At 35.8% G+C, this 15,048-nt stretch overlaps 1 protein-coding gene across 2 annotated transcripts in view; it reads right to left on the bottom strand.

The window, feature by feature from the left end:
- LOC145675739 (uncharacterized) overlaps positions 1-12,663 on the bottom strand; it is an 83,639-nt gene extending 70,976 nt beyond the window's left edge. For both annotated transcript variants that reach the window (XM_081746374.1, XM_081746375.1), the window contains exon 1: positions 12,388-12,663. The gene's annotated coding sequence lies outside the window, so the exon portion shown is untranslated. The remainder of the gene's footprint in view (positions 1-12,387) is intronic.
- Positions 12,664-15,048: the final 2,385 nt, after the last annotated feature.

Here is a 15,048-nt window from a genome sequence, read left to right as displayed (position 1 = left end):
TATGAAGCAGCGTGTACATTTTAATTTGTATGAAATATTTTTAACAAATTGGTAAAAAAAATGATAATAGTTTACAACAGCAACTTCTCATCTCCCGTGCACACCCATACTTCTTACTGTTGTAGTACCTACAGAGATGATTCAATATCATGTACAATTGGTAATAGAACACACAACAAACCCAGATTATGTTGTGTTCACACTCCAACGTGGAGTGTGAATTCTCGTGATGTAGGTTTGTTGTGTGTTCTATTATCAGTTGTACATGATATAGAATCATTTCTGTAGGTAGTACAACAGTAAGAAGTATCCACGTGCACGGGACATGCGATACGTGTTTTTAATTCCCTCACACATAGTCATACTTTAAGTACAAGGGCACATTATTATTATTCTTCCAATACGATATAAAACAGATATTCCTACAAAAACACCTTAAGTACAAGGGCAATATTATTTTTTCAAATACAGCATAGAAAAACACATTAAGTACAAGGGCAAATTTTAGGAATGCAACGAAAAAGAGAAGGACCAGGAAGCATTCATTTCACATATCGTAAGACGGACTTACTTTGCAAAAATATGAAGATTTTCATAGTCCTGTCAGCAAAACCATGAACAGCAAAGAGGAGTTTCAACTGCCACCGAAACACAGAACATCTAACTGTATTTTTGCTATAATATTTGTAGTTAATATTAGTTCTAATTACCGTGAGGATTCGTTGTTGTAGAGGTATGGAAATCAGTCACTGTAAAGGCTGCCAAAATTTGAAAAATATCACGTACAAGAATTTGAATTTAGGACAGAATGGCAGGGGACATAATGGCAGGAAGACAAAATGGCAGTGGACGGAATGGCAGGACAAAATGGCAGGAGGACGAAATGGCAGTGGACGAAATGGCAGAAGGACAGAATGGCAGGAAGTAAATTTGGCAAAAGCATAACTCCTAGGGCTCGTATTTTAAGGTTTCACCTATTGAGTTTGTTAGTAGGTAACGGTTCTCGATTTAGTCATTTCTGCCTCGAACTTCCAAAGCATATAAATACAGCTAAATTGAAACAAGAGCGTAAAAGAGGGTAACTATCAGTTATCCAAACTTAACTTGAAACTTAACAAATCTTAACTTTTTTCTTAAATTTATTTCTTTGCAACCATCTTCCAATTGATATCTTGGTCTTATAACAGTTCTAACTACAAGAAAATATAGATTGAAACCAAACAATGTAAGTACAAAGCTGGAAGAATGGTTACTATTTGTTCTTCAATACTAATACATATCATAGTACAGACCTATAAAAACAGCTTGTAGTTGTAAGAATGACTAATTACGTACATTTTTATTAATTCTCAATTTTAACGGATATCGTAGAACAGATTATAAGGAACAATCTGCAGTCGTTAAAATGACCAATTACTTACATCATCATTAATTTTATATAACAAAACTAGCCTTTGGCTAGTTGGAGGCTCTAGGGGTTTCTTCATCCCACTTTAGACCCCCTAAAAATTAAAAATATTCACTATATGCAATTTTCCTGTGGGTTTGTCCCGGAAAACTACAATCATGCCAAATTTAATCATTGTAACCCTACAGGAAGTGCTCAAAAATTTGGGGGTGTAGAAGACGTCCCCTATAAATAACATGGGAAAGATTTCAGTTCCCCATAAAACCACTCAACGTTGGAAATTTTTATTTCTGATGATTCACTTAGAAAATGCTAACGAAAACGGGGAAATTCTTCATCCCCTCTTTAGAACCCCTACAGTTAAAAATATTCACTTTTGGAAATTTTCCTGTGGGTTTGCCCCGGAAAACTACAATCATGCCAAATTTAATCATTGTAGCCCTACATGAAGTGCTCAATAATTTGGGAGTGTAAAAGGTGTTCCATATAAATAACATGGGAAAGATTTTTCAGTTCCATATAAAACCGGATTTTTTGGATTTTTTATTTTTACTGATTTACTTAGGTAGTGACAACGAAATCGTACAAACATACCGAATTTCAAATTTATATTCCAATTCTAAGTACCTAAAACATGAGATTATATGTTCAAAAAAGGGCCATTTAAATAACATGGGGGAATTCTTCATAGTCTCTTTAGACCCCCTAAAATTAAAAATATTAACTTTTGGGAATTTTCCTGTAGGTTAACTCCGGAAACCTACAATCATGCCAAATTTTATCATTGTAATCCTACAGGAAATGCTCAATAATTTGTGTCAGCTCATGTAGTTTTATATATAGTTAGGATAGGATATATCGTAATATAGACTATAAACACACTTTGCAGTCGTAAGAATGACTAGTTACAGTGTCGTGAACACTCCATAAAACATATCCTAGAATACGCCGTAAAAACAAGTGCTGTCGATTTTTTTTGTGACATTTGCTGTTTTCGGTTTTAGAAAAAACCGGAAATCGAAACCGCAAATGCGGTTTTCGAAACCGAAACAAAAGCGGTTTTCAAAACCGAAACAAAAGCGATTTTCAAAACCGAAACCGCAAAAGCGATTTTCGGGTTTTTCAAAAACAGATTTCGACAGCACTAGTAAAAACTATCTGCGCTCGTAAGAATAACTAAAATATAGTCCTTAATTTTATATAACAAAATATATCATAATATAGACTATAAACACAGTTTGCAGTTGTAAAAATGACTAATTACATGGAAGGCATAGTGATGGGTAAATTCCCGGGAAGATATTTTTCGGGAATATTCCCTGGGAAGATTCCAGGAATGGGAATTATCCGGGAATTTATGTTCAATCAGAAAGAAAATTGCATTCTATTATTATATTATGATTTTAAAGTTGAATTATTTTTTATATCACAGCATATTATTACTGTTTTCCAAAGAGGATTCTTTAAAATGTACATCCTGACGGTACTATGTTACTTTATTAACACTTTGTTATATGTAGAGAGTACGCATAAATGTATATTTATTCACAATATGTTCTATCAATTAAATATGCTTGAAAAAATTATATAGTAAATTATATAGTAACAGTTTAAATTTATATGTAAGATGATTTGCTCAACTTGACTCTATTACTGATATTATAAACACATTAAATTTATAAATGTTATAAACCAATTAGATTGGGTAAATGCTAGAAGACACATGTCTCACCAATTTATCAACATTTGCGCATATATATTTATGTTTACAAAATTTGCAATTATATTTTAGCTCGTAACATTGCCATACACGACCTTTCATTCTACCTATTTCTCGAAATTCCATACGTTAATTCACATGTAAAAGAAGTCCGAGTACCTCTTCAGAAATTCGAGTCAGAGAGAGGAGACAGACCGACGTCTATTACTAATGGTGGTTCAGGGTTTATTAATAGTACTTCATCTCTATTTCTACATAATTCAAAATTACTTTACAAAATGGTTCCTCTTCATCATTTGTAAATTAGTACTTTGCTAATTTTGGATGTTCTTTAGCATTGGGGGGCCAGGTTTTGCACCTACTTTTTGCGATATTCTATTCCGATGCGGCTGTTTTATGGTTTCATATGTTAAATTACGTTACCAACATTAAATTCAGACAGCATTGCAGAGCGAGCGTTAGCGAATGAAGGCGGGTTGGAGCACCGCATGGCACGTTGTTTTCTCTATTCGTTACCAACAATTCACTTTCTTTTCTCACATAAATTACTTCCACTTACTTTTTCCGCTTTGTATAAATCCCCTACTGCCCTTAAAATTGTCTTTGATACTTTCTTGACTACTTGAACATCACTATCAACTTCTTTCTTCGGTATATCATCCTACTTTTTGCTAGTTTTGGCCTCCCAATACTAAACAATTACCTTACATTTTAGTGCAAATGGAAATGGAACTTAAAAATTCATATTATTAGTTATATAAAGTACCGTCAAATAATTTTAAATTTTTAACCTCCAAATTCTTTAAAACCTAGAAGTAAATCATAACATATTAAAATAAAGTAATTAGTCATATGGTTCTTATAATTTGAAAGATAAAGTAAAGAAATGGAAATAAATTCCTTCCCGGGAATTTACAGGCCAGGGAAAAAACCGGGAATATTCCCATTTTTTAAATTCCTTCCCACCGGGAATATTCCCACTGCCCATCACTAGCCAGGCAGGCCCATATTCAGGGGGTCTAGGGGGGCGGCCCCCTAAAATTTTCACGGTAGGCTTGCAAAATGAACTATAATATGGTGATGAAGTATAATATGGTTGGATCGGCCCCCCCCCTACATTTTTGGGGTAGCTACCGGTCTGATACCAGGTCGTTAACATCTTATAACACATATACTAGAACACAATATAGAACATTCTGCAGTTGTACGAGTGACTAATAATTACATTGGTGTTAATTTTATATAACAAAATATAGCTATATCGTAACATACTATACATACACTTTGCAGTCGTAAGAATGACTAGTTACTTACAGTGTCGTAAACATCCTATAACACATATCCTAGAATATGCTATAAAAACAATCTGCAGTCTTAAGAAAAGAATGGCTAATTAATTACACCGTCGTTAATTTTATATAATAAAATATATCGTAAAATATACTACAAAAACAAATTGCAGTCATAAGAATGGCTAGCTAGTTACATTGGCGTCAATTTCAAGTTGTGATCAATTCCCGCAAGAATTCCTCAAGAGATTTTTTGTTTGTGTAATAATCCACACATAGGTTTCTCAATCTATGCTGCAGATCAACATTTTTCTTACGGGGTATTGTCCTCTTTCGCACTAGGAAATGGTAGAATGAACGGTGAAATTTTCTTTCTGGAGGCTTTGTATGAGTTTCCGTACCGTTGGGTGGTTGTGTCCAACCAAATGGAAAAACTTGTGATTCCACCCATTACATAAGTTATTTATGCGAGTATTGTTAGACAGAGTTGCCTCATGAGCATTCCAAACTTCCGGCGGAAATCTTGGTGGCACTCTCTTAATTCTTACTACATCAGAATTCTCAGAATTGAAATATGATTAGCAGTTCGAATTTTGGAACATAATGAATAAATCTAAAATTTATGTGGAAATCTTCATTTACCCAGTAAGAAATAATATAGTTTAAAACCCGAGAATTCAAATTATACTTTCTGCCATTTCGTCCTCTGCCATTTTGTCCTCCTGCCATTCTGTCCGTTCCCCAAGAATTTTCGTCAAAGTTAAGTCAGTTTCGTACAATACTACTGTGTATAATGAAATTTTGATGCAATAGTTGAAATTTAAAAGGGAAACAGTTTAAAGTCTTAAAAAAAGTAAAACTGGAAGAAGGCGGTTTCAGCCTCTAGTCGGGGTTACTTTGCACAAGTCAAAAATACCTCTTAAATACGAAATTATTACTCCTGGAGCCTCCTACATTCTAAATTTAGGTAGATGTTCAAATGAATTTCATGTTGGAAAGCAAATTATGAACAGTGGTGGATTCAGAAGAGTAGTTTGAGAGGGTTCTCACTAACAAATGTTTTTTCGACTTTTTTTTTTTTTTTTGAAATAACTAGGCTTTTGGGAGGGCTTGCAACTTATAGGAATGACTAGCATTACATATTTTTGAAAAAGAAATCAGCAATTTGGGTGGATTTCAGGCTGAAAGTCCCATATCCCATAAATTTTCCATTAATTACGGTTGGGATGATATTCTTGGACATAAGGAATAACTAGGGCAAATTAGTTCACAGGGACTTTTTTTTTCTGTTCCTGAGTTGGCATTTGTGTGGGACATATGCTAAACTATTAGAATGTGGTCCCTGTGCCGGTTCCGGTAAACACTTAATTTTCTTCAGAAATATTGGTAATTCATACTAAGTATCGATACCAGTACCCTCATTCTAATATCAATATTTGTAAAATGTATGCTGTTTCGTGTCGAAAGTTAAATGTATAAATACTCAAGGGAAAACATTGCACAGAAACGTTATATTCATATCTTTATATCCATTCATATCAATATATTCATATTTCTCCTCCTTCGCAACACGGGAAGTTTGTCTCGTATACTATATGTGAAAAGTTTCTGGAAATTCGGATTTTATTACGTTTCTTTAGACAAAAACATATTCGTAAATAGCATTTTCCTCTTGCACTACTTATATTTAATTTTATTCCGTTACTTAAAATATTAGTTAGTTTTACTTGTATCGACTGAAATAGTATGCTATTATTATTTTTTTAAGAAAAAAAAGAATCCCACTTTACTTGCGTGTTCTTAATAGTGATGGTCAGTGAGAATATTTCTGGTGGGAAGGAATTTAAAAAATGGGAATATTCCCGGTTTTTTTCTCTGGCCTATAAATTCCCGGGAAGGAATTTATTTTCATTTCTTTTCATTATCTTGCAAATTATAGGAACTATATATATTACTTTACATTTATATATTAACTTACTTCTAGGTTTTAAAGAATTAGAAGGTTAAAAAATTTAAAATTCTTTGACAGTACTTTATATAACAAATAATATGGTTTTTAAAGTATATTTCCATTTGCACTAAAAAGAGTAATTGTTTAGTAGAAAGGGTCAAAACTAGCAAAAGTGCGATGATTTACGGAGGAAATGAGTTGATAGTACTGTTCAAGTAGTCAAGAAAGTATCATACACATTTTTTGGATAGTAGGGCATTTGTACAAACCTTAAAGATAAGTCGAAGTGATTTATGTGAGAAAAGAGAGTGAATTGCTAGTAACGAAGAAAGAAAACAACGTGCACTTCGGGGCTCCAACCCGCCTTCATTCGCTAACCCTCGCTCGGCAATGCTCTCTAAATTGAATGTTGGTAACGTAATTTAACGTATGAAACCATAAAACAACAACATCGGAATAGAATATCGCAAAAAAGTAGATGCAAAATCTGACCCGCCAAAGCTAAACAATCGCTAAAAGTAGCAAAGTACTAATTTACAGATGAAGGAAAGATATCATTTTCTAAAGTAATGTAGAATTATGTGAAAATAGAAATGAAGTCCTATTAATAATCCATGAACCACCGTTAGTAATAGAGGTCAGTCTATCTCCTCTCTCTGACTTGAATTTCTGAAGGGCAGGGATGTAATGGGGCATATACACACCTGAATTTTTTATAGTCCAGCATATACTCATCTTAAATTTACGAAAGAATTAGCGTATATTGGGGTGCGTATACCCCAAGTAGTCTTGCGTATACACTATACATTAGAAAACGATCGAACGTATACATACCAAAAATTGAAGCATTAAATGACTGCTGAAGAGGTACTCGATCTTCTTTTACATGTGAATTAACGCATAGAATTTCGAGAAATGCATGAAGAAAAGTCGTGTGTGGCAATGTTACATGCAAAATTATAAACCAGGAAACTATCTTGCAAATATTGTGATCATAAATATTTATGCGCAAATGTTGACAAAACGGTGGGACATGTGTGTTCTGGCAGCTACCCAACCTAACTGGTTTATAAATTTTAATATGTTTATAATGTCAATAGTAGAAGTTTAGAAAATCCACTAACATGTAAATTTAAACTGTTTAGCGGTTTAAAAGTATGTAGACTTACTGTTCCATTTTTGAAAAATATTTACTTTTATAGAACATATTGTAAATAAATATCCATTTTGTGTACTCTCTAAATATAATAATATATTAATACAACAACATAATATCGTTCAGAATTTACATTCTAAATAATCCCCTCGGGACCACAGTAATAATATTCTGTGATATAAAAACCAATTTAACTTTGAAATCATAATATATTAATAGAATGCAATTTTCTTTTGACTGTACATAAATTCCCGGTAAATTCACATTTTTGGGAATCTTCCCCGGAATATTCCCAGGAAACATTCCCGAAAAATATCTTCCCGGGAATTTACCCTAACATCTTCAGATACCTTCGCATAGAAAAATGAAATGGAATCTTTCAGTTTTATGCCCCACGCTTATGCCGGTTAGGCTAAAGTAGACGGTGATTATGAGAAATGAATGAAATGGTGGAATGAAGTGAGAGGAAACGGGAGAACCCGACAAAACCCACGAGCACGTTGTTGTCCAACAAAAGTCCACACGTCACGAACTGTGATCGAACAAGAGACCCGAAGCACCGGAAATGAACGCTGTATCATGAGCCACCGCGCCTCCCACCTTTGCATTAAACTCGTGGCCTACGCTGCTGATGCCCGTCAGCGTAAACTGTAATTAGCCACTGTAATTATTTGTCTGCGTTAACAATTGAAAAATATATCGATTGTACTATACTGTTCTCAATGATGTATTGCTAATTTTTTAGGTGGGTATACGCTACGTCCTTTGTCACACACACACACACACGCACACATACACACACACACACACACATATATATATATATATATATATATATATATATATATATATATATATATATATATATATATATATATATATAGGGTGTTTCAATACTAATTAGTCTTTGAACTATTAAGATTTCAAGTTCAAAGTTCATAAGAAAGTTGGAATGAAATATCCTTGCTTATAAGCAACTCACACTGGCTCTCTACGCGTATCGATTGTATAACAAGCAGGATATGTATATGAAAAAACAAAAGAAGTCTGAATGGAGAACAGAAACCGAACCAATTAACCTATCAACCAGAACCTAAGAAAAAGATTACTTATAATGTTATAGATTAATTAAAGACCTCATTTAGGTGTCTGCGTTAAGTACGTCAGCCTGTAGAAGTGGTTCTACTTGTATGACTGATAACTATAGGAAGAAAGAAAATGAGTTGGACCAATGTTGTTTCCGCCACGATGCTCATTTCCTTTGGTCCAATATATCACTATGACACCTTCAAAGGATATATCTAATGTACACAGAATATACACATATTTCGTTTGAATTAAAATGTTGAGTACATTTGGAGTAATTTAAGATTGAAATTTTGAATTTTAACATTGTAAATCAGTCGCGAACCACAGCCTACTGGCTGCTGTGACAATCAGGACCTTAACAAAGACGTGATTTATCGCCCTCAACCTGTAGTTTGTCCGTCCTGCAGCTTACAACCTCTCTCTTCCTCTCTCTCCGAAATTGCGTTTAGCTGTTGTTCTTTTCCTCGGAAAATGAATTTAGCTTTCTTTTGTCGGGTCATAATTGCATTAAAATAGGAAAAGTTTAATTTTGGTTTCGTTACCACATGACCGTTTTTGAATTGATAGACTAAGTGACCCAGTATCCTAAGCACCAACTGCAATAACGCCGAAATTAGTATCCGTATTATTACTAATATCGGCCTTCTTGCTGTTGGTACTTAGGTTACTGTGTCACTCAACTATTCAATTAAAACAACGACAATCTGTGTCCCAATGGGCAAATAGTTAATGACTTGAAGCGTTTATATCTAAGTATAAAGAATTGAAAAATAAACAATGCAATAATACGAAGAAAAGCCGTTAGTCATTGTTGTGATCTTCAGACACGAAGCTTTCTTTTGCTGCTTTAAATGCATTGTGATGGTTCCGGGATTCCACCTTAAATGCAGGGCAATATTTCAGACAGTCACGGTGTTGAAAACTGACGCTAAACGTCAACAAATTCGTATAAAGGGCGGCTCTTGAGGGAAGTCACATTGGGGCTATGCCAATTTCTACACAAATTTAAACCGAATTAAGCATATGCCAATTTGGTTTGATAAGTTTTTCTTAATTAAACGTTCAATTTTTGTTTTATCAGAAGCGATTGAAAGAAGTCGCTTAGACCAGACTGCAGAGTCACCTTGGATAACAATTTCGATGCCAATTTATAATTGAATTAAGCCCTGATACCAGCGCCGATGTTAGAGTCGGGTAGTATTGGTACACCCATCTAGAACTTTAACCCAATAATTTCTTTCGATTCGATTTTTAAATTTTCCGTCAGGAGCGATTTTTAAAAATCGCAAACGAAAATCTTTCTGAGAGAAATAGCTTAAGTAGTAGAGCATGGCTTCGCATTCTGTAGGTCGTAGGTTCGAGTCCCGCTGCCAACTATCCTGACTGTGGATTTCCTTAGTCCTACCATGCAAATTCTGGGATAGTACCTACTAAAGAGGCCCTGGCCGATAACTTGCCAAATCCTTTCTACGTATTATTATTGTTGTTATTGCAATTTGGGTGGACTTTAGGCTGAAAGACCCATATCCCGTAAATCTTCCATTAATTAAGTTTGGGATGATATTCTTGGACGTAAGGAATAACTAAGGCAAATTACTTCACAGGGACTTTTTTTTCTATTCCTGAGTTAGCATTTGTGTGGGACATAACATGTTATGCTAAATTATTAGAATGTGGTTCCTGTGCCAGTACCGATCAATACTTAATTTTCTTCAGAAATATTGGTAATTCATACTAAGTATCGATACCAGTACCCTCATTCTAATATCAATATTTGTAGAATGTATGCAGTTTCGTGTAGAAAGTTAAATGCATAAATACTGAAGGGAAAACATTGCACAGAAACGGTATATTCGTATCTCTACATTCACTCATATCAATATATTCATATTTCCCCCCCTTCACAATACGGGAAGTTTCGTATACTATATCTGAAAAAGTTTCCGGAAATCCGGATTTTATTACGTTTTTTTAGCAAAACCATATTCGTAAATAGCATTTTACTCTTGCACTACTTATATTTAATTTTATTCCATTACTTACAAAGCAAGGATAGGAATGGCGAAAAAAGCCTTTAGGAGGAAGAAAACTGTTTTGTGGGACCTTGAAGAAAGAGTTGAGAAAAAGACTCATAAAATGCTTCGTGTTGTACTGTATGGGGCGGAAACGTGGACATTACGTAAAGGTGATGCAAATCGGCTGGAAGCCTTCGAAATGTGGGTGTGGAGAAGAATGGAAAGAATTATTTGGGTCGAGCGCAAAACGAATGAGAGAGTGTTAGAAATGGTGGGTGAGAAAAGAACACTTTTAGATATCATTAGGAAGACGAAGAGAAACTGGTTGGGACATTGCCTAAGAGGAGATTGTATCATGAGGGACGTCCTAGAGGGTATGGTGGAGGGAAAGAGAAGGAGGGGGCGAAGGAGACTACAATTAATGGACGATATTAAAACAGAAAGATCATACGGGAAGGCAGAAAGGTTAGCGGAGAATCGTGGAGCATGGAAGCTTCTAAGCTGCGGCAAGTAACCTGCCAATAAAGGCAGAATTCCTATGATGATGATGACTTACAAATATTAGTTAGTTTTACTTGTTTCAAATGAAATAATATTCTACAAAGTTATTTTTAAAAAATCCCACTTTGCTTGCGTGTTCTCAACATCTTCAGATACATTCGTATAAAAAAATGAAATGCAATCTTTCAGTTTTATGCCCCACACTTATGCAGGTTGGGCTAAAACAGACGATGATAATGAGAAATGAATGAATTGGTGGAATGAAGTGGGAACAAACGGGAGAACTCCGAGAAAACCCACGAGCACGGTATTGTGCACCACAAAGCCCACACGGCACGAGCTGGGATCGAACAAAGGTCCCCAATCACCGGAGGTGAACACTTTACTACGGAGCCACCGCGACCCCCCACCTTTGCATAAAACTCGTGGCTAACAGCACCGATGTCCATCAGCGTAAACTGCAATTAGCCACTATAATTATTTGACTGCACACAAATCCACTTTTATATCGTTCTTCTTTCGAGGTATGCCAGCTAAGGAAGTAAAGTCTTTCCACGTGTGTAATTGCTTACAAATATCGAATTCATTAAAAAAAATCATGTTTTTACCTATTCAGACGTAATTTAAAGCACAGTTGATGTGCACAGGTCGATGTAGAACAGAAACATACAATTTAAAGAAAAGCCGTATATATTTTAATATAACATTAAAAACAATATAAAGATATGAAAATAAAAACGTGTATTTCAGAAAAATAACTATGTAGAAACGAAACTAAACACGCACATATTACAAACAACACACTTTTTTTTTCAAAAGTCGGCAAGTTTTACTTTCTGTCGACCAGTGACTGGAACCGATTCATCTGACCTAACCTAACCCACGCAAAATGTCACTAATAAGGACAAAAGGAATTCTTATCCAAAAATGTTCCGGGGTAGAAGAACCATTAAAAAAAAGAATATTCAAGACGTACGGTACCTAATATCACTTTTTTATTTTTCCTTTAATAATCCTCCTCCTTTACTTTTTCTTTTGAAAAATTAGTATATTTATATTCCCAGTAAATTCTAAATTAACGAAAGCATTTTTACAAACAATTTATAAAGAAATAATGGAACCGAACTTAAGTGCTTTATTCTGAAGTATGTGTTGCTCGCAAATGTAACGTTAAATTTGCTTTCTTATGTTCTACTTTGTTAAATATAAGTCGCATTCTACAGGACGAAATGAATCAACGAAAAATTTGAGGAGTTACCTGGAAAAGTCTATAAGTGTATAGCGTTATATCTCATGATATTTCCTATCGATGAGTGATCCTATGAAATTGTTCTTGTTTAGAGCATCATCTATTTCGTTGATTTTGTAAGATACGTAGCTACTTGTGCGACAGTATACATTCACTTGGTCGAAAAACAAAACGACTCTTTGATTTTTACTGAACGTATCAACTTAGTCGATTAATTTCTTTCGATTCTGTTCAATTATTTAACCTAAATTGTTTTTTTTTTCACTTTCTTGCTCTTCCTTTGTAGTTTCTTCTTCTTCTTCTTCTTCTTCTTCTTCTTCTGCGATTGAAACTTGCAAAGATCGCTCTCCCGGCAATTATAGACGGTGGGATCAAAGAATGAGATGAGGAATTAAGATGAATCTTTACAGAATCTTATAAGATGCTAAATAACGTAGATCTTTGTAAATAAAGATAATAGGCAGTAAGAACAGGTGGGGATAAGGTGAAAATAAACGAATCTACATTAAAGGGCCAGAACCGTGAAATTTATGAAGAATAGAGAGAAATGGCGGGCAATATTGTTGATAGAGAGGGCAAGAGAAAATGAGATGATCGATGGAGCCTGTATCGAGACCACAGTTACAAAGTAGAGTAGTAAATTTTCGGAGAAGATATAAGCGTTGGGGAGTATACAGAATGTGAAGTCTGTTACGGAGCAGAAAATGGAGGTAAGAGGGAAAGAAAGGATGTTGAATGAACCAAGATGGAGAGCGAAGAGAGCAAGGATGGTACCAGTACCAACGTGCCTTTGTACAGGAGGCATTATAAGCAGTCCAGCGTTGATAATGAAGTGTAATAAGTCGTGGAAATGGTCTATAGGCGAAACAGAAAGATCTATGGGAGTGTCGTGTAGGGCTCAGAAACGGGCTGCTGCATCGGCAAGAGAATTCCCGAGGATGTTTACATGACCTTTGGACCAAATTAAGCAAGTAGTATAGTTGAGGGAAATCCGACGGTATAGAAGAAAAAGGATTTCATAAAGAATCAAGGAAGATTTTGAAATCCAGGGGGAAGATTATAAGGATTGGAGGGGAGATTTAGAATCAGTGGCGATACAGATAGATGTATACTGATGCTGGAGAGAATGAAGAAAAGTCGCAAACAAGGCATAAGCTTCAGTGAGAAAGGTAGAGACATAATGGGACAGTTGAATGCTGAAACATTGTTGAAGAGAGGAATCGTAGAAGGCTGATTCCAAATGCACGCCCTGGCCAGAACCATCGCAGTACAAATGAACAGTGTCATGAGGGAGATGAGGAATGGATAAGGAAAAGCAATGTTGGTAAGATACGAGAGGGAAAAGGTGGGTGGAAGGGTATTCGGGAAAAATGATAGAAAAAGATTGGGAAAAAACTGGATAGTAATGCAAGTGCAAGGGAGAGTATACGTGCGCTGGATGTGTAATAGATGTGGTGAAAGATCTAGGTAGCTGGAGTATATGAAAGGGAGAGATGCGAGATATGGAGAACATTTGCGGCCTGTATGAAGGTGTCGAAGCAGAGTGAGTTTAGGGAGGACAGAGGATCGTGTAAATTGGAAACGTTGATGACAATTTGTCTGAGAGGTGTTTCAAGTGAATTGCTAAAGGTGGAACTCGGGTCTCAGAATAAAGCGCAGTGGCAGCAGTGGTGGAAGGGAGGCTAAGAGTACGGCAGAGAGTACTATATTGAAGGGATTGGAATTTTTGAAAGACTCTAGAAGGAGATGGAGATATAAAAAAACCACCATACGTTAAAATAAGTAAGTAAACCTGTTTATATAACAGGAGGAGAACACGAAAATCTGAACACCAAGTAGAAGTGGAAATAGAACGAATTAAACGTAAGAAGGGTGATGTTTTTTGATGTAGAAGATGATAATGGGGGGTCCAACGTAAAGAAGAGTCTAAGACGATTCCAAGGTATTTAACAGAAGGACGGCGAGGAAGAGTAATACCGGTGAAAGTAAGGGAGGGTAGGGCGGGAGAGCGTTTGCGAGTAAAGACTAGAAAGGAAGTTTTGTTCAAGTTTATTCTTAAGAGAGGAGGGAAGAGACACGTGGATGGTGCTAACTGGGAATGGAATTGATGGAGCCAGGGAAAGGAAATAGATTCACCAGAGAGAGGACGACACGTCTTGTTACGAAGGGACCGGTAAAATTTCCAAATGGAGGAAAAAGAGGAACCATAACGTAGGTTGGAACAAAATTGGCGTCAGGCATTACGACGGGTTTGTTGAAGAATACGGGTCATAGTGGCTTGGGTTTGTTGATATACCAGAAAATTGGGATAGGAGCGAGTGGCGAGGTGTGTTTTAAGGGCTTGACGCCGTCGGAAAATCCATTGCTGACATTCCCTAGTCCACCATTTAGGATAAAGAGCATGGACAATAGAGGAACGAATGCGGGAGAGGGATCAGGGCGGGAGTGTGATACTGCCTGGGAGAGGCGAGAACAGAAAGCAGTGTGAAGATGGAGAGGATCACTAGACGAGGGAGGGGGAGAGAAATAATCAAAGCAGGAAGAATAAAGGGACCAATCGAGATTAGTAGAATATGGGCGACCTATAGAGGAGGAGGGTGGAAAGGGAGCAGAAGTAGAGTTATGTTAAATGATGGGGAAGTGATCACTGCCGTAGGGGTCGGAAGAAAC

Source organism: Thermobia domestica, chromosome 18, assembly GCF_964235325.1.
Source record: "Thermobia domestica chromosome 18, izTheDome1.hap1.1, whole genome shotgun sequence".
In the NCBI taxonomy this organism is placed as follows: domain Eukaryota; kingdom Metazoa; phylum Arthropoda; class Insecta; order Zygentoma; family Lepismatidae; genus Thermobia; species Thermobia domestica.
The sequence above is the reverse complement of the archived record's forward strand: the minus strand, read 5'-3'. Positions and strand labels throughout refer to the sequence as shown.